The sequence below is a fragment of the Pinus tabuliformis genome, chromosome 3_2, assembly GCF_031772625.1.
Source record: "Pinus tabuliformis cultivar Carrire ecotype Pingquan chromosome 3_2, CPIR1, whole genome shotgun sequence".
Classification (NCBI taxonomy): domain Eukaryota; kingdom Viridiplantae; phylum Streptophyta; class Pinopsida; order Pinales; family Pinaceae; genus Pinus; species Pinus tabuliformis.
This window is the reverse complement of record NC_142302.1, coordinates 508,001,277-508,020,396: the sequence shown is the minus strand read 5'-3', so window position 1 is coordinate 508,020,396 and position 19,120 is coordinate 508,001,277. Positions and strand designations below refer to the sequence as shown.

The window sequence follows — 19,120 nt, the reverse complement described above, 5'->3', positions numbered from 1 at the left end:
GGAGCTCACCATCTTTTTTGGCGCCGTTGCCGGGGAAGCGTCAGAGTATTAGTAATTGTTGCTATTCTTCTACTTTCGTACTCTTACTTCTGCTCAGTAGTTTATTTCATTTCCATTCTGCAAAAGTAGCTTAGCATTTCCTACTTTCCTAGATTAGCATTTCCTGCTTTCCTAGATTAGCATTTCCTGCTTTCATAGATTAGCATCTCCTGCTTTCATAGATTAGCATCTCCTGCTTTCATAGATTAGCATTTCCTGCTTTCCTAGATTAATATTTCTTGCTTTCCTAGATTAATATTTCTTGCTTTCCTAGATTAGCTTCCCAATTCCGCAATTTCATTTGAGCAATATAGTTAGTTGTAGATCACTTTGTTTCAGTTTTGCAGGTACCAAAGAAAAAGCAAAAGCACTCAAAAAAAGAAAAGTCCTTTCCATTTCATGCCTCGTAGGAACCAAGATAGATCAGGCAAATTCCTACCAAACACCCCCACCACATCACTGAGTCACCCTTCTCTCTTCTTTGGTGACAGTGACCCAGAGGAACCTATAGGTGAACATCCTGAGATATACCAAGACCCTATAGAAGAGGAAGAGTTAGAGACCACTCCATCCAAAGCTATGGCTGACAATAGAGAAGATGAGAGAATAGAAGGAGCTTTCCCCATCCGAGAGACCAATGGAGAGATGAAAATGAAAAACATTAGCCCCTCTACTTTGCCTCACTTCCATGGACTGACCACTGAGGATCCTGATACCTTCCTATTTGAGTTTGTTGTCCTTTGTAGAACCTATGACTATACTGAAGATGAGCAAAAGTTGAAGCTTTTCCCTTCCACTCTTAAGGATGCAGCACTACGCTGGTTCATGGGATTACCTGGGAATAGCATCGCTACTTGGGCTCAGATGCAGCAAGCCTTCAATACCAAGTATAGGGATTATTGTAGGTCCAAGGAAACCAAGGGAGAGATCTTTCGAATGACCATGGGGAATGATGAGTCTTTAGAGGACTATGAGGAGAGGTTCCAACTTAGCTATAAACGGGCCAGGTGCACACTTGACCCTGAATCCCTCAAGTTGGTTCTACTCCGAGGAGTCCCTGAAGATCTCTTAGACACCCTTCACATGTTAGCTGGGGGGGACATTTACCAATTGCCTTATGAGGACATCAAAATTGTGTTTAGAAATCATTCTAGGGCAGCTAGGAAATGAGGTAGAGGAAATCTCCTCTCCACTGGTGTCCCTTTCTCCAAACATGAGTTTACAAACCAATTAGAAGATCTTAAGAGTGAGGTGAGACAGACCATTGCCATGCAGCTGGACACATTCAGGATCCAGCAGAAGAAAGAAGAAGCTGAGAGAGCCTTGGCTGTCTTCTATCCTAGGTGCACCAGAAGACACCCTAAGAACGAATGTCCATTGCATTCGGTTGAAGTGTGTTTCGTTTGTGAGGAGGACCACCCAACAAATCAGTGTCCAACCTTACCTGGGTTTAAAGCCATGTACCAAGGAACCGAAGCCCCCACTGAACCTCTCTACTTCATCAACCAAAGGAGGCCTCAAGGATCTAGACCTTATCAGCAGGGAATGCAAGGGGCACCACAAGCCTATTACAACCCCAACCAGTCAACTCCTATGCCTTCCTGGGGTCCCCCTGCTCATCCTTCATGTTCCATGCCTCCTCCATGGTCTTATCCACCTCAGTACCCTACTCAACCTACTTCTCATCCATATCACTCACACACCCAGTCGCAGCCTCAATGGAGTGCACCTCAGTCGGGGTGGAGGCCCCGATACAACACTCCTCCTGCCATTTTGCCTCCACCACCAGTTCAACCTCAACCATTACCTCCTGCTCCTCCAAGGCAACCTCAAATGCCTGCTCAACCGAACCCGAACCCCAACAATAGACAGGCTCAGCAGGTATATACTGGGGAGACCTCATGCCCTACCTATGCTGTGGAGATCCATGAGATCAATCTTAGATCTGGAAAGACTCTTCCAGATCGCCAACCTCCTCCCCTAGAGGATGAGGAAAACCATCAGGAGAGTGAACCAAAGCCTATTCCACCCTTTCCTGAGAGACTTACAGCCACCACACAACCCAACCCAGAAGAAGATGAGCTTCTGGGAGAGCTCAAGCAGTTGTGTGTGAAGATACCCCTTCTCCAGGCCATCAAGGATGTGCCAATCTATAACAAGCTGGTTAAGGAGAAGTTTTTCAAACATCCAGGCAGACGGAAGAAAGATGCTTCAACTATCAATGTCATAGGACAACTGTCTGACCTTATGCTAGGACAAGTCATCTGCCCAAAGTACTTAGATCCTGGAAGTCCTGTAGTAGATGTCCACATCAATGGCACCATCATACCCCACACCCTGATTGATCTGGGGGCTGCCATTAATGTAATGACCAGGGATACCATGCTCAAGCTCAATCTTCAAGGTTCCTTGAGGAAGACCTCGACAGTACTGCAATTAGCAGATCGCTCCAATGTGACTCCCGAAGGGATTGTGGAGGATGTCTTGGTCTCTATTGACTCTTGGGAGTATCCTGCAGACTTCTTGGTTCTGCAACCAAAGGCAAAGCTTACTGGAGATCTCCTCATTTTGGGAAGGCCTTGGTTAGCCACTGCAGATGCCTATATCAGTTGTCATGCCGGAAATATGACCATCAAAAATGGTCCTATGTCCAAGCAACTTGTCCTATACCCTCCTGCCCAACCCTCTTTGGAGCATGACTTACCACTCTGGTTGGAAGAAGGAGAAGAATATGAGGTGTATTCAGCACCTCTGTGTACCATAGAAACCAATAGAAGAAATCCTCCAACCGAGGATGATTTGATCGAGAACTTGATCCAAAACCCACCTACCAGTGCCCTACCCTTAGAAAAATTGGTGGAGGATGCCCAAGCTAGCACCTTAGTGGATCTTTGTACAACCAACCCTGTCACTCCCAGAGTTAAGAATGTGGAGTTCGGCCCTGAGAGAGCATTGAAAATCAGCTCCTCCCTATCTCCTTCTCAGGAAAAGGAGCTGTGCAACCTGTTGGCCAGCCACCTAGATGCTTTTGATTGGAGCTATAAGGAGATGAAAGGAGTCCATCCCTCGGTCTGTACTCATCATATATACATCAAAGAGGACTGTAAACTGGTTAGGTAACCTCAGAGGAGAATGAATCCAGCCCTTAAAGACATTGTCAAGGAAGAATTGCAAAAACTGTTGGATGCCGGATTCATCTACCCCATCTCAGATAGTGAATGGGTGTCCCCTCTAGTGTTGGTTCCCAAGAAGAATGGGAAGTGGAGGATCTGTGTAGATTACCGTGAGCTGAACAAAGCTACCAAGAAAGACCATTTCCCTCTACCTTTCATAGATCAAGTGTTGGATGGACTGGCAAGAAAGAAGTTCTTCTCTTTCCTGGATGGGTTTAGCGGGTACAATCAAATCCAAATTAGCCCGGAAGACCAATATAAGACCACCTTCACTTGTCCTTGGGGTACCTTTGCCTACCGAGTCCTTCCCTTTGGGCTATGCAATGCTCCTGCTACTTTTCAGAGAGCTGTCTTGAGCATCTTCTCGGAGTTGGTCCATGATGCAGTGGAAATATACATGGATGACTTTACTCCCTATGGGGCCAACTTCTAGTAAGCATTGTCCAACTTGGGAAAAGTCCTAACCAAATGCACCAAGATGAACTTGTCCCTCAGCCCTGAAAAATGTGAATTCCTAATGACTGAAGGGACCGTGCTAGGCCATACCATTTCTTCCCAAGGATTGCAGGTGGATCCTAACAAAATTGCTCTCATCAAGAGGGTTCCACCTCCTCAAAAAGTAAGGGATGTCCGGAGTTTCTTGGGATTAGCAGGATACTACCGGAGATTCATTAAGGACTTCAGCAAGTTAGCCTCACCATTGTTTGGTCTGTTGGCAAAAGATGTGGAGTTTAAGTGGACTGACGATTGTCAGAGGAGTTTGAATGAGTTAAAGGACAAGTTGGTGTCAGCACCAATCTTGAGAGGTCCAAACTGGGCCCTACCTTTCCACATCCACACTGATGCCTCGAACAAAGCTATAGGTGTAGCTTTAGGACAAGTTGAGGAAAAACTTCCATATGCCATTTACTTTGTCAGCAAAAACTTGTCCAAATCAGAGCTGAATTACACTGTAACCGAGAAAGACTTCTTAGCTGTAGTCCATGCACTGAACAAGTTCCGACATTATATTACTGGTTACCAGACTTTTGTACATACTGACCATGCTGCTATTAGATATTTGATGAATAAACCAGATGTAAATGCTCGTATTATTAGATGGTTACTTTTATTGCAGCAGTTTGATCTAACCATTGTTGATAAACCAGGGAGAGAAAATGTTGTTGCTGACTTCTTGTCTAGATTGGATTTGTCTGCAGAAGAAGATGGGACGGTGGATGACCAGATGCCTGATGAGCATCTGTTTGCTATCTCAGTACTCTCTCCATGGTTTGCTGATATAGCAAACTACCTTGTTTCGGCTCAGTTCCCTCTGCACCTCTCTTCAAAAGAGAAGAGCAAAATCATCAGAAAGAGTGCCTCATTTACATGGATTGGGGGCAATCTATTCAAGCTTGGCCCCGATCAGATCTTAAGGCGTTGTGTAAGGGAAGAGGAAGTCTTTGACATCCTCCTCACCTGTCATGATGGGCCCTGTGGAGGACATTTTGCATCAAAGAGAACTGCCTTCAAGATCTTGCAGGCAGGCTACTATTGGCCCACACTTCATCAAGATGTCAGAAGATATGTCAGCCAGTGTGACCAATGCCAAAGAATGCAGAAACCGACCCAAAGGGATGAGATGCCTCTCCAACCTTAAGTGACTCTTGAGCCATTTGAGAAGTGGGGCATGGACTTTGTGGGTCCAATCAATCCCTCTTCGAGGCAGAGATCCTACATCATTGTGTGTACTGACTACTTGACAAAGTGGGCAGAGACTAAAGCAATCAAAGCAGCAACAGAAGAGAAGGTGGTCGAGTTCTTAAGAAAGAACATCTTCTACAAGTCTGGCTACCCAAGAGAGCTGGTGACCGATCAGGGGAGCCAGTTCACATCCAACTTGATTGAAGATCTTCTAGCTCATCAAAAGATCAAGCACAGGACTTCCACCCCCTATCACCCTCAAGCAAATGGGCAGGTGGAAGTCACCAATAGAGCATTAGAAGGGATCTTGACGAAAGTGGTGAGCAGCAGCAGAAAGAACTGGGCAGATCGCCTGGTTGAGGCCACATGGGCTTACAACACCACTTGAAAGACCACCACCGGCTTCACACCTTATGAGCTGGTCTATGCGAAGAAAGCTTTGCTGTCCATTGAGTTTGAGTATAACACTTTGAGGATGGCAGCTTAGCTGGACCTAGATCTCAGCCATGCACAGCAAGAAAGGTTATTGCAGCTGAATGGACTGGATGAGCACCGCATGCAGGCCCTCCTTCACTCAGAAGTGGTTCAACTTCAGAGAAAGGTGTGGCATGACCAACATCTCCATGACAAGCAATTCCAGCCGGGAGATTGGGCTTTGTTGTATGACTCCAGATTCAAAGATTTCAAGGGGAAGTTGAGAACCAGATGGCTAGGACCATATGTAGTGGAGCAGTGCCATGACAATGGATCTGTCCTCATTCGAACCATTGATGAGGAAGCCATTCCCATGCTTGTCAATGGGCACCGATTGAAGATCTATAGAAGACCTCTCTCAAGACAAGAGTTTATCAGCACTATGGAGAAATCTGTTTTGGTCATAGAGAAGGGTTCTGCCTCCACTGTGGGCATACCCTGAAGAAAAAAAAAAAAAAAATAGAGAAAAAAGAGAAAAAATAAAGATCCTTGGGTGAAAACCTCTCTGAGGCGCCCAAGGCAGGCAATAGGGGTGAAAACCTCATTGAGGCGCTCCTATTGTCTTTCATAAAAAAAAAAAAAAGAAGAAAGTTTAAAAAAGATCCTTGAGTGAAAACCTCTTTGAGGCGCTCAGGGCAGGTAGTAAGGGTGAAAACCTCTTTGGGGCGCCCCTGCTATCTTTTCAAAAAAAAAAAAAAAAAAAAAAAAGAGAAAAAAAAGAGAAAAAACAATAAGCACAATAAAAGTTTTGCATGCAGATGTTCTATGGAGGAGAAGAAGCCTCTCCACCCCAAGCCAGGGGCCTTCATCATGCTATCAAAGGATGTCATCAACACCTCCTCCAAGAATAACAATGTTTTTCAAGGTATGTGCAATTTTTATCATGATTTGGATCTTTTACAGGAAGATACAGTTTTCTATAGGAACAGACAGTCTTCCTACAGGAAGACGCGGATCTTCGACAGGAAAGTGAAAAATTCCTATAGGAAGCTCTGTGTTCTACAGGAAACTTCCTGTAGAAGGTTGCGATGGCCGAAATGTGTTTCAAATGAAGATCTAGCGACTGAGGAGTGGATTGAATGCATGCATGCCACTGATGGCACCCCCGAACATTGCTACTACCTTGCTCCACCATCCTCGTCGCCATGGAACCAAGATCCCTGCAGCAGCACAACAAAGCAATGAGTTCTCGTGAAAAAACATTTGTCAAAGAAAAACCAAGCACCGAGAGCCATATCACATCCACCTTATGCATCAGAAGCGCTGGGATCGTGATCGAGAAGCCAGAACCGCCAGCATGCAGCATGCACCCAAGGAGAAAGGACTGTGACAAGACCCCTCGCGGGGATCCTGTAACAGTTCAACCTGCTCGAGTGAATACCGTCCACAGCACTGCCATCCGAGATAAAACACGGGCGCATGAACGCAAAACCATCCACTCCAGCGTCAGCAACTGGTAGCCATGTGCCTCCGGGTCTGTGTAAGCCGCGTGCAGCAGGTAAATCCATCGTCCACAAACTGGAAATCATGTGCAGCCGCGCGCAGGTAAGTGTTCTAATCCTTCTCTCCATCAAATCGCATGGATATTACTTTGATTTGTTTTGCATTGCATAAAGGTGAATGGTTGAGCAGCTGTAAGGCCAGTTAACTCGCCACATCGGCTAGTGAAGGGATAGTCAGATGATGAGGTGGCAGCCACGACAAAAGACACACGTAGCACGCACGTGAAGATTAGTCCCGTCAACCGTGAAACGAGTTTAACCGAAAAGGGCGGCGGCAGATCTGTGGGAATGAATGCGGCAGCAAGCGAATGTGCAGGCGGATGATGGGTGACGTCACCCAACGGTCTGGCGGGGACAACTCACCCCCCGCGCCACGAGCTGCGCCGATTCAAAATCTAATCGGCTCGATTAAGCGTGTATATCCATCAACCTCACTTCAAAACTCGAGTAGCTCCTCTGATTACCTCTGCATGTTGATACGCCAAGCTCTTGGCTACCTGAACGCTGGTAAGGCACCTCTCATCCGCTGTCCAACTATAGCTCCCCCCGAAGTCTGCGCACTGCTCCTACAGGAACAGTTTCTACAGGAACGCAGTCCTACAGGAAGCAGTATCTACAGGAAAGCAGTCTCTACAGGAAGGTGAAGTCTTCACGTAAAAAAAAGGTGGCGGAAAAGAGGTAACCCTGAAACTCCTTCCGCAATTGGTTTTCAAAGGTGGCAAGGTCATTATTCACAGTCTGGTCATAAAAAAAAATATTGGATTGCCGTGCCTATACTATCGCTTCTACAGGATAGCAGTATAATTAGACTGTGGTCTGTGAATTCATTGCATGCTCTGTCTATAAGACCGAATTTCCTTTGTATCTACCGCCTTTGGTCAAAACCACTGTGTTCATCATGCCTGGTGGGTTTATCAGGCGAGAGCCCACTGATTCAACCACATTGAGGAGAAATCAGGCAGTGGTAGAGCTCTTTACACAAGCACAGTGGATGTCTTTTTGTGATAAGTTGCAGGGGTACGATGAGGAAGTGGCCGAGGAATTCTTGCAGGCCCTGAGGCCAAAATCCAAGGTGCTGGCCACAGTCAATTTCAGAGGCCTAAGCCTCAAGATAACCCCGCAGTCCATCAGTAGAATCACTGAGCTTCCTATGGGTCTCCCGTGGGATAAAGAAGAACGAAAACAGAGCCAGCAAGCAAAGAAGGAATTCTTTCCACCTACGGAAGAATTCTCCGAGGATAAGAATGGAGTACGAAGGAACAGTTTGACACAACCTTGGAACGAGGTCAGCTTACAGGTTATGAAATATATTACATGTGAGGGGCGCTATAGCATCGTCTACGGGTACCATTTCAGATTGTTGAACGAATTAAGGCACCGAAGTGAGCTTCCTGTAGAAAAGAAATTAAGCATTCCTTATTTCCTGTTGCAATCTTTAATGGAATGTGCTACGAAGCTGAAGGGTGGCGTCCCAGATCAGGTGGCACACCATGGACTGATCAAGTTGCTTGTAGAGGATGCACTGCACTCCTATAAAGTTCCCCTCTCCTGGGAGTCATTTAGAAATCTAACACGAGATGGGGACATCAAAATGCTGGTCGAAGATAGTGGCTCCTCCAGTAGTGAAGACAAAGAGGCAGTGGCCAAAGAAAAGAGGAAACCAGGTCCGAAGACCCCTGCCACGGTGCAGAGGAAGCAAGAAGAAAAGGAAGACGAAGAGGAGGGTGACACACCTGTTTTGACAGCAAGAGAACAGAGGATGAAGAGCAGAATGGACAAAGCGGAGGTGGTCCCTGTCAGCCCAAGCACCTCGTCAGCTCCTGCAGTCAAAGCCAAAAGCAAAATCCATGCAGCCAAGTAAGAAAAGGTGGTGACAGTTGCATCTATAGGGAAACAAACGCAGGCTTCTACAGGAAGCCCAAGAACAACACCTACAGGAAAGCAGACGAAGGCTTCTACAGGAGGCTCAAAAACAGAGAAGGGATCTTCTACAAAAGACCCACAGAGCGTAAAGAAAGGGTCTTCTACAGGAGGGCCGAAAGTGGACAAAGTAGGGTCTTCTACAGGAAGCCCGAAAATCACTAAGGAACAAACTTCTACAGGAAGTCTGGAAACAAAGACAAAGGCTTCTACAGGAAGCCCAAAAATTCAAGAAAAAGGAAAAGCTCCTGCAGGAAGCCCAGACGTGCTAAAAGAAAAGGCTCCTACGGGAAGCCCAAGACCTAAGGAAGATGCTCCTGCAGGAAGCCCAAAACCGGTCAAGGAAGGGTCTTCTGCAGGAAACCCGAAACCAAAGGAGGAGGGACCCTCTACAAGGAGTTCTGAGAGAGCAAAGCACAAGAAAGAGAAGTATAGCATCCTCGAAAATAAGGCGGCAGTGGCACTGGCTGCCCTCAACACACCGGCAAAACCCAAAGAAAAAAAGAGAGATGGAGATCCCTCTACCTTCCGAAGCAAGGAGGAGTCAGAGAATGAAAACAGACAAGTCGCAGCCTCCACCCAGCAGCCAACCCACTTCAGGAGACATCCCTACTTCACCCAGTACAAGAACTCCCTCTAAAACACAGGCCACCCCTGAGAAGGGAAGCCCAAAAGTCACTTCCTGGACGCGGAAAATAGGCCAGTCGCCTTCTGAAGCCCGGCTCAAGGAAATGAAAAAGGGGGAAGAAGCACCACCCTCGTCTCCACCTGAGGCAGAGAAAACAGAGGCCCCAAAAATAGAGAAGAAGGAGCAGGTTCTGGGCCCCAGCTCTCGGCCAAGGACAAGGAGCCGGGGCAAAATTGCTCAAGGATGAGCAAATGGTTCAGCTGGGGGGTGATGATGAGCCCCAATTTTGGTACAATTTGGGCTCATTTTGGCCTATTCTACTTGCTCAAACCATTCATTTTTTACTTCTTATGCATGCATTTCTTAGTTTATTCATGTTGTTTGTAGGAAGAAGGGTAGGCACTCTATCTACGTGACTAATGCATTATGATTCCAGGTTTTGGCATTAAAAGGGAGCAAGAGACAACGAAAAAGGAGATAAAGAGACAATGAGGTGGCACTGCTAGTTTTTAGGAGAGGATGTCCACGGTCTTGGGGACATTCCTCGTGATTCCCACCAAGAACTCCGAGATCCAATCCATCTCCCCTCCGAGCTTAAGAAGCAGCCAGCTGTCCTACAGGAACAGCAGTTATAACTGTTCTACAGGAACAGTAGTTATGACTGTCCTACAAGATCAGCAGTTAAACTCGAAGTTGGACAGCCGAGCTCCTAAAATCAAGGATATTTGTTGGATCATCATTTTTGTATAAGTATAGAGGCCTTAGCCTTGGATAGGTTGTTGAAACTCTCGTATTGCTATTGTAATTTTGGAGCACAGTTCAGTTTTCATTCCTTTTTGTAAGCCAATTTGGCATGACATCAGATTATGAATAAAGAAGGCAGTTTGTGATCTAGTTCTGAGTTTCTTAAGGAGACTATAGATCTCAGGTTAGGACCCAACCTGAGAGCCATAGATCCCCTCTGCTGTAGTGTTGTTTCCATTTCATTTCAGCACTTTGAGCTTTTCATTTGCACATGCAATTCGAATTACAGGTTGTTAAGTTGGTCTATTTCATGAGTTAGATAGGATTTGCTTATGGTGAGTTTGTTTACAGTTGTTTAGTGTAGCAGAGGATAGATATAGTCCATTGGAGCTCCAACAAAAAGGTTGTTAAGGCTCACTGCCGTCTCATCTGGGATTGGAGTGCAGTCCATGACTAGCCACCAAAAATACGCATTTCTTTATTCCATGATTGCTGCAAACACAGTCACGTTATGTTAGATTCTTCCACATGATTCACACCTGCACCACACTCCTTTACCACAGCTTCATGCACATTCTCCTTCGCGTTTAAATTGTTGTTCATTGAATTTATAAGCACAGATAGTTAGGTTGATGCATTTTCGGTTTGGTGACAGTCATAAGCATTTGTTTCACTTACACTGCTCTCTCTCGTTCCATTACTTCATTCTCCATCTTGATCCCGCATGCACACACATCTTCGACCCCTACTCTGCTCTGTTATCTCCCAAAGTCTTTCACTCCTCATGTACTTCCATTCTCTAGCCCTTTCATTGACCTAGCCCTCTACCTTCCAACCTACTCCCTACATTCACTCCCTATCCTATTCCTCCACTTCTACAGCCATCACCAGCCTCATTCTTACCTTGCACATCTCCCCCTACCATTCCATTACTCCTCCATCACTCCAAACACTCACGGTAGGTCATCCTATAGCCATTTGTAGACATCTTGTAGAAAATAGAGTATCCTGTAAGATCCTCCACAGCCATCCTGTAGGAGGCCACTCTCTCGGTTGCTGAGCATCTGAATGCGAGGAACCTCTATGGATGGATGCTAAGGATCCTTAGGGACCTCTCCTAGCCTCCCCAACCTATCCCACGCTTTCCTTCCTTCTCCATCCCATCTGCACAACCAAACCTTAGTTAGCACAAGATCACAATCATTCCACACACTTAAAGGAAAAATACAAAAACATATCTTTCATGATGCAAGTAGTTTAGATCCATGCATTTGCACTTATTAGAGGTAACAACAGCATTAGTAGAAGTTTCATACACATTTCTTGCATTGTAGAGGTTAGACTAGTTAAATTAGGGTTTCTTAGGTTTACATGCTTTGATTTGCTTTCAGTTCATTTTTGTCAGGTAAAGTAGCTTTCCTTTGAGATTAGCTTTCGTCCATCAATTAGCAAGCTTCTTCTGAGAGCCTATAGAAGTTGGCTTGAGCCCTAGCGGACTTGTGCCAGCTGACCAAGTGACAACTGCGACAAGAGCTAGTACTTGTGCATATAGCACCGTCGCTTCCAAGTTTGTACGAACTACTGGGTTGATAAAATGAGAGACAGGAAGCCCCAAGAGTTGTAGCATTATTGCTACAATACTAGAGCTCACCAATGGCTACTTCCACGTGGTGAACAACGATTACACAACTGGGAAATGTATGCAATCGGTGGAAGTGTGAACCCAACAATCAACAGCCAAGGCAATCGATTCCTCACACCTGTCGATCGCTCTTCAAAGGAGGTAAATATTGCCTCCTCATTTCTGCTCAATCTATCAGTGTCTGTTGAAATATAATTCCAACTGCAGTGTTTATTTCAGAAAACTGCCTGTTTCTTTTCATTCTTGTGAGGCGATCTGATCGAAAATCACATTTATACCCACTACCTCCATCTGTTCCCTTGAATTCTTCTGACGTGACGTTGCGATGCGATACTATCGCATATCGCAAATCGCGTCCGCACCCAGTTGCCTCTGTTACGTCCTGTGTTTTCTGCTGATTGTGATCCTGCAATGCGATTTGTTCGCAAATCGCAGATCACATCCATATGTGTTATGTCTTTTCCATTTGGTCTTCCGTCGATGTGATATTACGATGCATTCTGATCACATCACACATTGCCTCACCTGCAAACAATCTCTGCCGTCCATTCATTTGATACGACGACCCATATTTGTTCCTGTCATATTCACACCTCCACCATACGGTCTTTAAGCCTTAACCTGTTTTGTGTTCTCGAAGAAGGAAGAATGCCAGAACCAACACTTTGTGCCATTACTCTTCACCAACTGCATTTAACAAAAAGCATGGTCGAGAAGGAAAAGGACATGCCTCGAGCTGGATGTAGCATTTATCAGTTATGGAGTTCCACTCCACCTGCTCGAGAGGTACAGCAGAGCATCGGAAAAGATCTATTTTGTCCACTGAAGCAAGCAGTTTGTAGCAGAGACTCCATCAGAAAGTTAAAGCGGTTGGTGGACAGTTATGACTCCTCCTCGCATATCTTAGTAATGTAGAAAAATGTATTATATAGTATGTGTAGACTGTAGAGTAAAAAAAAAGGGGGGAGTTTTTTTTTTTTGTAACGCACATCAGTGCTGAGGCACAAAAAGAAACCTTTTTTTTGTGGAACTGAAGTGTTCATGTTTGTAATCCCTCTGTGAGAGGAAGACCTGTTGTAACAGCAGTTTTTTTTTATGAATACAAAAGTTTTTTTTGTGTGTGAAACTCTGTTCTCTGAAAACAAATTTTAGTTTCCGCTGTGTCAAAACAGAGCATTGTTCTCTGTTTAGTTTATTTGGTTTTGTTTGGAATCATTAGAAATTCCCAACAGTGGTATCAAAGCTTGTCCAGGCTCTTTGAAGGTGTCAAAGAAGCTGAAGGAAGATTTCTTGCTGCGGCAGCTTCTCCAGCAGAGTGAAGACTCAGTCAAAAGAATCCAAGGTATTTCTCAAGCTAGTTTTCTGTGTTGCTGTTGAAGACAGTCAGTTATTTTAAATACACAGTCAAGTATTTCGAAGCATAGTTAAGAGTGCAAGAATGGTTGGAGCCAGAACTAGCATGGGTATCTTTAATACTCAGCTCCCACAGTTTAATGGGAAGAACTATGACTATTGGGCAATAACCATGAAAGCTTTGCTTGCCTCACAAGATTTATGGGAATTTGTTGAAGATGGTTTTGAAGAACCAGCAGATGAAAATGAGTTTAATAGGTTAACTCAGGTAGAGAAATATATGTTGAAGAGCTATAAGAAGAAGGATTCTAAAGCCCTCTTATTTTTGTATCAAGCAGTGCATGAGAGTGTGTTTCCAAGGATAGCAGCAGCAAAGACATCCAAAGAAGCATGGAAAACTCTAAAGATAGCCTAACAAGGCATGGAGAAAGTGAAGACAGCCAAACTACAGTTGTTGAGGAGAGATTTTGAGAATCTTTGCATGAAGGAGTCAGATAATATTGACTCATTCTTCACACATGTGATTGGTCTGGTCACACAGATAAGGTCTCATGGAGAGATTCTTGAAGAAAGGAGGATTGTGGAGAAACTGTTGAGGGTACTACCCTCAAAGTTTGATGTTATTGTCACCACCATAGAAGAGACAAAGGATCTCACAAATTTTTCAGTCGATGAACTACATGCATCACTGATAACACATGAGCAGAGATTGAGTAGAAATGAGAAATCATCTCTAGAGCATGCCTTCAAAACCCAAATGTCCTTTGGAAGAGGAAGAGGTCAAGGCAGAGGAAACAAGAGAGGAAGAGGCGGAAGCCAAAACAGAGGTGGAAGAAACAGTCCAGCTAATGCTCAAGGAAGAGGAAGCAATCCAAATCAGAACCAAGGCAAAGGCAGCAGCCAACAAAGTGGACAACATCATGCTCAAGGACAAAGGTATGATAAATACAATGTCCAATGTCACTATTGTAAAAAATATGGGCATTATGCAAATGAATGTAGGAAGAAGCAGCATGATATGAATAATAGAACTAGTGCAAATTTCACTAGAGAAAGTATCAGCCAAGATAATGTGTTGTTTGCATATAATATGGCTAAAACAAAGAGTGAAGATGTATGGTTTCTAGACTCCGGTTGCAGTAACCATATGACAGGAAACATAGCTCTGTTTTCTAAGTTAGATCAGAGTGTGAAGTCACAAGTCACACTTGGGACTGATAGTAAAATTTATGTTATGGGAAAAGGAGAAGTAAAAGTTTTGACAAAGAAAGGTGAAAAGACAACCATAGCAGATGTTTATTATGTTCCTGCAATGAAATGTAACCTCTTAAGTATTGGACAACTTGTTCAAAAGGGTTACAATGTTTTCTTTGTGAATGATGTATGTACCATTATGGATAGAGCACCCAACAAACGATGTATTGCTGAAGTAAATATGACAAGGAATAGGATGTTCCCTCTCAGAATGAAGGCAAATTTGAAAGACAGAGTAGAAATAGCAGCATTTACACAAGAGGCTTTCCAAAGCGAACCAAAAGATGAAAATTAGTTGTGGCACTTGAGATTTGGACATCTCAACTTTGGAGGTCTCAACTTGTTGTATAGAAAAGGAATGGTAAGAGGATTACCATTGATAGAGAGAGCATACAGCCTTTGTAAAGGTTGTATCTTAGGGAAACAACAGAGAAAGTTTTCCATCTAGGAAAAGCATAAGGGTAAAAGCACCCTTAGAGATTGTCCACTCAGATTTATGTGGACTGATGCAAACTCCATCATTTGCAGGCAACCAATACTTTCTAACATTCATTGATGATTTTACTAGAAAAACTTGGGTCTATTCCCTGAAGAACAAAAGTGAAGTGTTTGAAAAATTTCGTAATTTCAAAGCACTTGTAGAAAAACAAAGCGGGCGGCATATCAAAGTTCTAAGAACTAATAGAGGAGGTGAGTATATCTCCAAAGAATTTCTATGTTTTTGTAGAGAAAATGGAATTCATAAGTAGTTTACCACTAGGTACACTTCGCAGCAAAATGGGGTTGCCGAAAGGAAGAATAGGACAATCATGGATATGGCGAGGAGTATGCTAAAAGCAAAACATTTGCCAAATGACTATTGGGCTAAAGTTGTACATTGTGCAGTGTACATTTTGAATAGATGCCCTACAAAAGCAGTCATGAACAGAGTGCCGGAAGAAGCATGGAGTGGGAGAAAGCAAGGAGTCACCCACATGAAAGTTTTTGGATGTGTGGCTTATGCACACATTCGAGATCAGCTAAGGAAGAAGTTGGACAAAAAAGGGGAGAAATGTATTTTTATTGGATACAGTGAGGAATCCAAAGCTTATAGGTTGTATAACCCATCCACCAAGAAGTTTTTTGCAAGCAGAGATGTTCAGTTCATTGAGGAGGAAGCTTGGGATGGAAGCATAGAGAAGACAGTGAATGTTAAAAACTGTTTGTCTCATGATGAAGATGATGAGGAGTTGGCTGAAATACATCCCCAAACAGCAACACCAACACAAGGACAGCAAGGGACACCCTTGAGGAGAAATGGTTGTGCTTCTTCAAGCACACCACAAGGAGGAAATTCAAGTGCTTCTTCAAGCACTTGTACACCAAATGAAAGAGGTAAGAAGTTCAGAAATTTAAATGATATTTATGAACAAGAAGCAGAAAATGAAGGTATGAACTCTTTATTTGCTTTACATTGTCATGTTGATGACCCTGTTCATTTCGAAGAAGCCATTAAGGATAGGAAATGGATAAAAGCTATGGTTGAGGAGATCAATGCCATAGAAAGAAACAAGACATGGGATTTGGTTGAACTACCAAAAGGAAAAGAAGTCATTGGAGTTAAATGGGTATACAAGACCAAAAGTAATGCTGAAGGCAAAATAGAAAGACACAAGGCAAGGCTAGTTGTCAAAGGATATAAGCAGCAGTATGGGAGAGACTATGAGGAAACTTTTGCACCGGTTTCTAGAATGGAAACAGTGAGAGCAGTGTTGTCCATAGCAGCACAAAACAAGTGGAAAATTTACCAAATGGACGTGAAGTCAACATTCCTAAATGGAGTGTTAAAGGAAGAGGTTTACATTAAGCAACCTCTAGGCTATGAAAAGAAAGGCCAAGAGCACAAAGTGTGCAGATTGAAGAAAGCTCTTTATGGGATAAAGCAAGCACCAAGAGTGTGGTATAGTAGGATAGATTCTTATCTACTGGAAAATGGATTTGAAAAATGTGAGGGAGAACCCACCCTCTACATCAAAGAAAAGAATGGTAAAATTCTAATTGTTTTGTTATATGTTGATGATGTTATTTTCACAGGTAATGACGATTATCTCTTTGAAAATTTAAAAACAGTCATGAGAGAAGAATTTGAAATGACTGACATGGGTTTGCTGAGATACTTCTTAGGAATAGAAGTAGAACAAAATGAAAATGGAATTTTTATCTCACAAGCAAAATATGTTAATGAAGGGTTGGAAAGATTTAATATGCAGGAGAGCAAAGCAACAAGCACTCCCACAGTGATGGGATTAAAACTCAGCAAAGAGGACAACAGCAAGGATTTTGATCCTAGGTTGTACAAGAGCATAGTTGGCAGCCTAATGTATTTGAATGCGACTAGGTTGGATATAATGCATGCTGTTAGTTTAATTTCCAGATTCATGGAGAGGCCAAAAGAAGCACATTGGCAGGCAGCAAAAAGGATTCTGAGGTATGTTAATGGTACAAAAAGGTTTGGCATTTTATATACTACTTAAGAATGTTCAGATTTAATTGGATACATAGATAGTGATTGGGCTGGAACTATAGATGATCGAAAAAGAACATCCGGTTATGTTTTTCACATGGTTCAGCAGTCATTTCATGGGCTTCTAAAAAACAACCTATTGTAGCGTTGTCTACAGCAGAGGCAGAATATGTGGCAGCTATAGCAGCAGCATTTCAAGCAATTTGGATGAGAAGAATGTTAAGGAGTTTATGCCAAGAGCAAACAAATGCAACTATGATTTTTTGTGACAATAGCTCAGCTATTACATTATCAAAGAATATTGCATTTCATAAGAGAACGAAACATATTGACAAAAAGTTTCATTACATTAGGGAATTGGTGAACAATGGAGAAATTGTTTTACAACATTGCAGAACTCAGGAGCAGGTTGCTGACATTCTGACCAAACCATTGGGCCAGAAAAGTTTTGAGTTTCTGAGGAAATGTTTGGGTATGACTGATAACCCAGTAGTTGAAATTAAAGGGGAGTGTTGAAATATAATTCCAACTGCAGTGTTTATTTCAGAAAACCGTCTGTTTCTTTTCTTTCTTGCGACGCGATCTGATCGCAGATCGCAAATCGCATTTATACCCACTGCCTCCGTCTGTTCCCTTGAAGTCTTCCGACGTGACGTTGCGATGCGATACTATCGCATATCGCAAATCGCGTCTGCACCCAGTTGCCTCCGCTACGTCCTGTGTTTTCTGCCGATTGCGATCCCGCGATGTGATTTGTTCGCAAATCGCAGATCGCATCCATATGTGTTATGTCTCCACCATTTGGTCTTCCGCCGACGCGATATTGCGATGCACTCTGATCGCATCGCACATTGCCTCACCTGCAAACAATCTCCGCCGTCCATTCATTTGATCCGACGGCCCATATTTGTTCCCATCATATTCACGCCTCCGCCATACGGTCTTTACGCCTTAACCTGTTTTGTGTTCCCGAAGAAGGAAGAATGCCAGAACCAGCACTTTGCGCCATTACTCTTCACCAACTGCATTTAACAAAAAGCATGGCCGAGAAGGAAAAGGACATGCCTCGAGCCGGACGCAACATTTATCAGTTATGGAGTTCCACTCCACCTGCTCGAGAGGTACAACAGAGCATCGGAAAAGATCTATTTTGTCCACTAAAGCAAGCAGTTTGTAGCAGAGACTCCATCAGAAAGTAAAAGCGGTTGGTGGATAGTTATGACTCCTCCTCGCATATCTTAGTAATGTAGAAAAATGTATTATATAGTATGTGTAGATTGTAGAGTAAAAAAAAAGGGGGGAGTTTTTTTTTTTTGTAACGCACAGCAGTGCTGAGACACAAAAAAAAACCTTTTTTTGTGGAACTGAAGCATTCCTGTTTGTAATCCCTCTGTGAGAGGAAGACATGTTGTAACAACAGTTTTTTTTTTAAGAATACAAAAGTTTTTTTTGTGTGTGAAACTCTGTTCTCTGAAAACAAATTTTAATTTCCACTGTCTCAAAACAGAGCATTGTTCTCTGTTCAGTTTATTCGGTTTTGTTTGGAATCATCAGAAATTCCCAACAGTGTCGAAAGTAACAGACTGAGTAGTTGGAATTGATGAATATGAATGGTCGGACAGATCACGAAGCACGAGGATGCACTAGAAAGCGCATGGAGGCGGTGGAATTGGAGGTCAAAGAGAGACCTAATATTGAACGGAGCGTTCTTTACTCAATCAGGTGTGGCTGCATCGTCGAGTTATGTGAAGGCTTCGAGCCTAGCAGCAAAGCCATCGTCTCTGGTTGGCTCCCTCACTGGGAACGCCGGTGTTCTGACATGCCGAAAAGGCACCTGCTGTTAATCCCAACAACAGTTCTACGCACATAGCTTTTCGGTAGCAACTTCTCTTTCTGTAGTATATGTACTAGTCACTCTTTCATGTGAGAGCATGTTACATAATTTGACGAAGCTCTTCCACTTTTCAAACTTTGACGTGAAGGAATATAACGCACTCCTCTTTTATGTATGAGAGTTATGTGCAAGCGTAGATTGCGTTCAAGAATATCGATCGCATAAATAATGTGGATGTATTGTCATTTATATAAGTTTTTGATATTATTTCATGGTTTGTTTTTGTTTTTAGTGATATATTTCTAAAATATATTAGAAAATTTATTATAATTTAGTTGTCAAGTTAGTAATAGGAATAATTATTATTGTTA

General features: G+C 43.4%; 1 pseudogene; it reads left to right on the top strand.

The window, feature by feature from the left end:
* The window catches only part of LOC149181545 (putative pectate lyase 18), a 29,194-nt pseudogene extending 10,435 nt beyond the window's left edge, over nucleotides 1–18,759 (top strand).
* The last annotated feature ends 361 nt before the right edge of the window (nucleotides 18,760–19,120 follow it).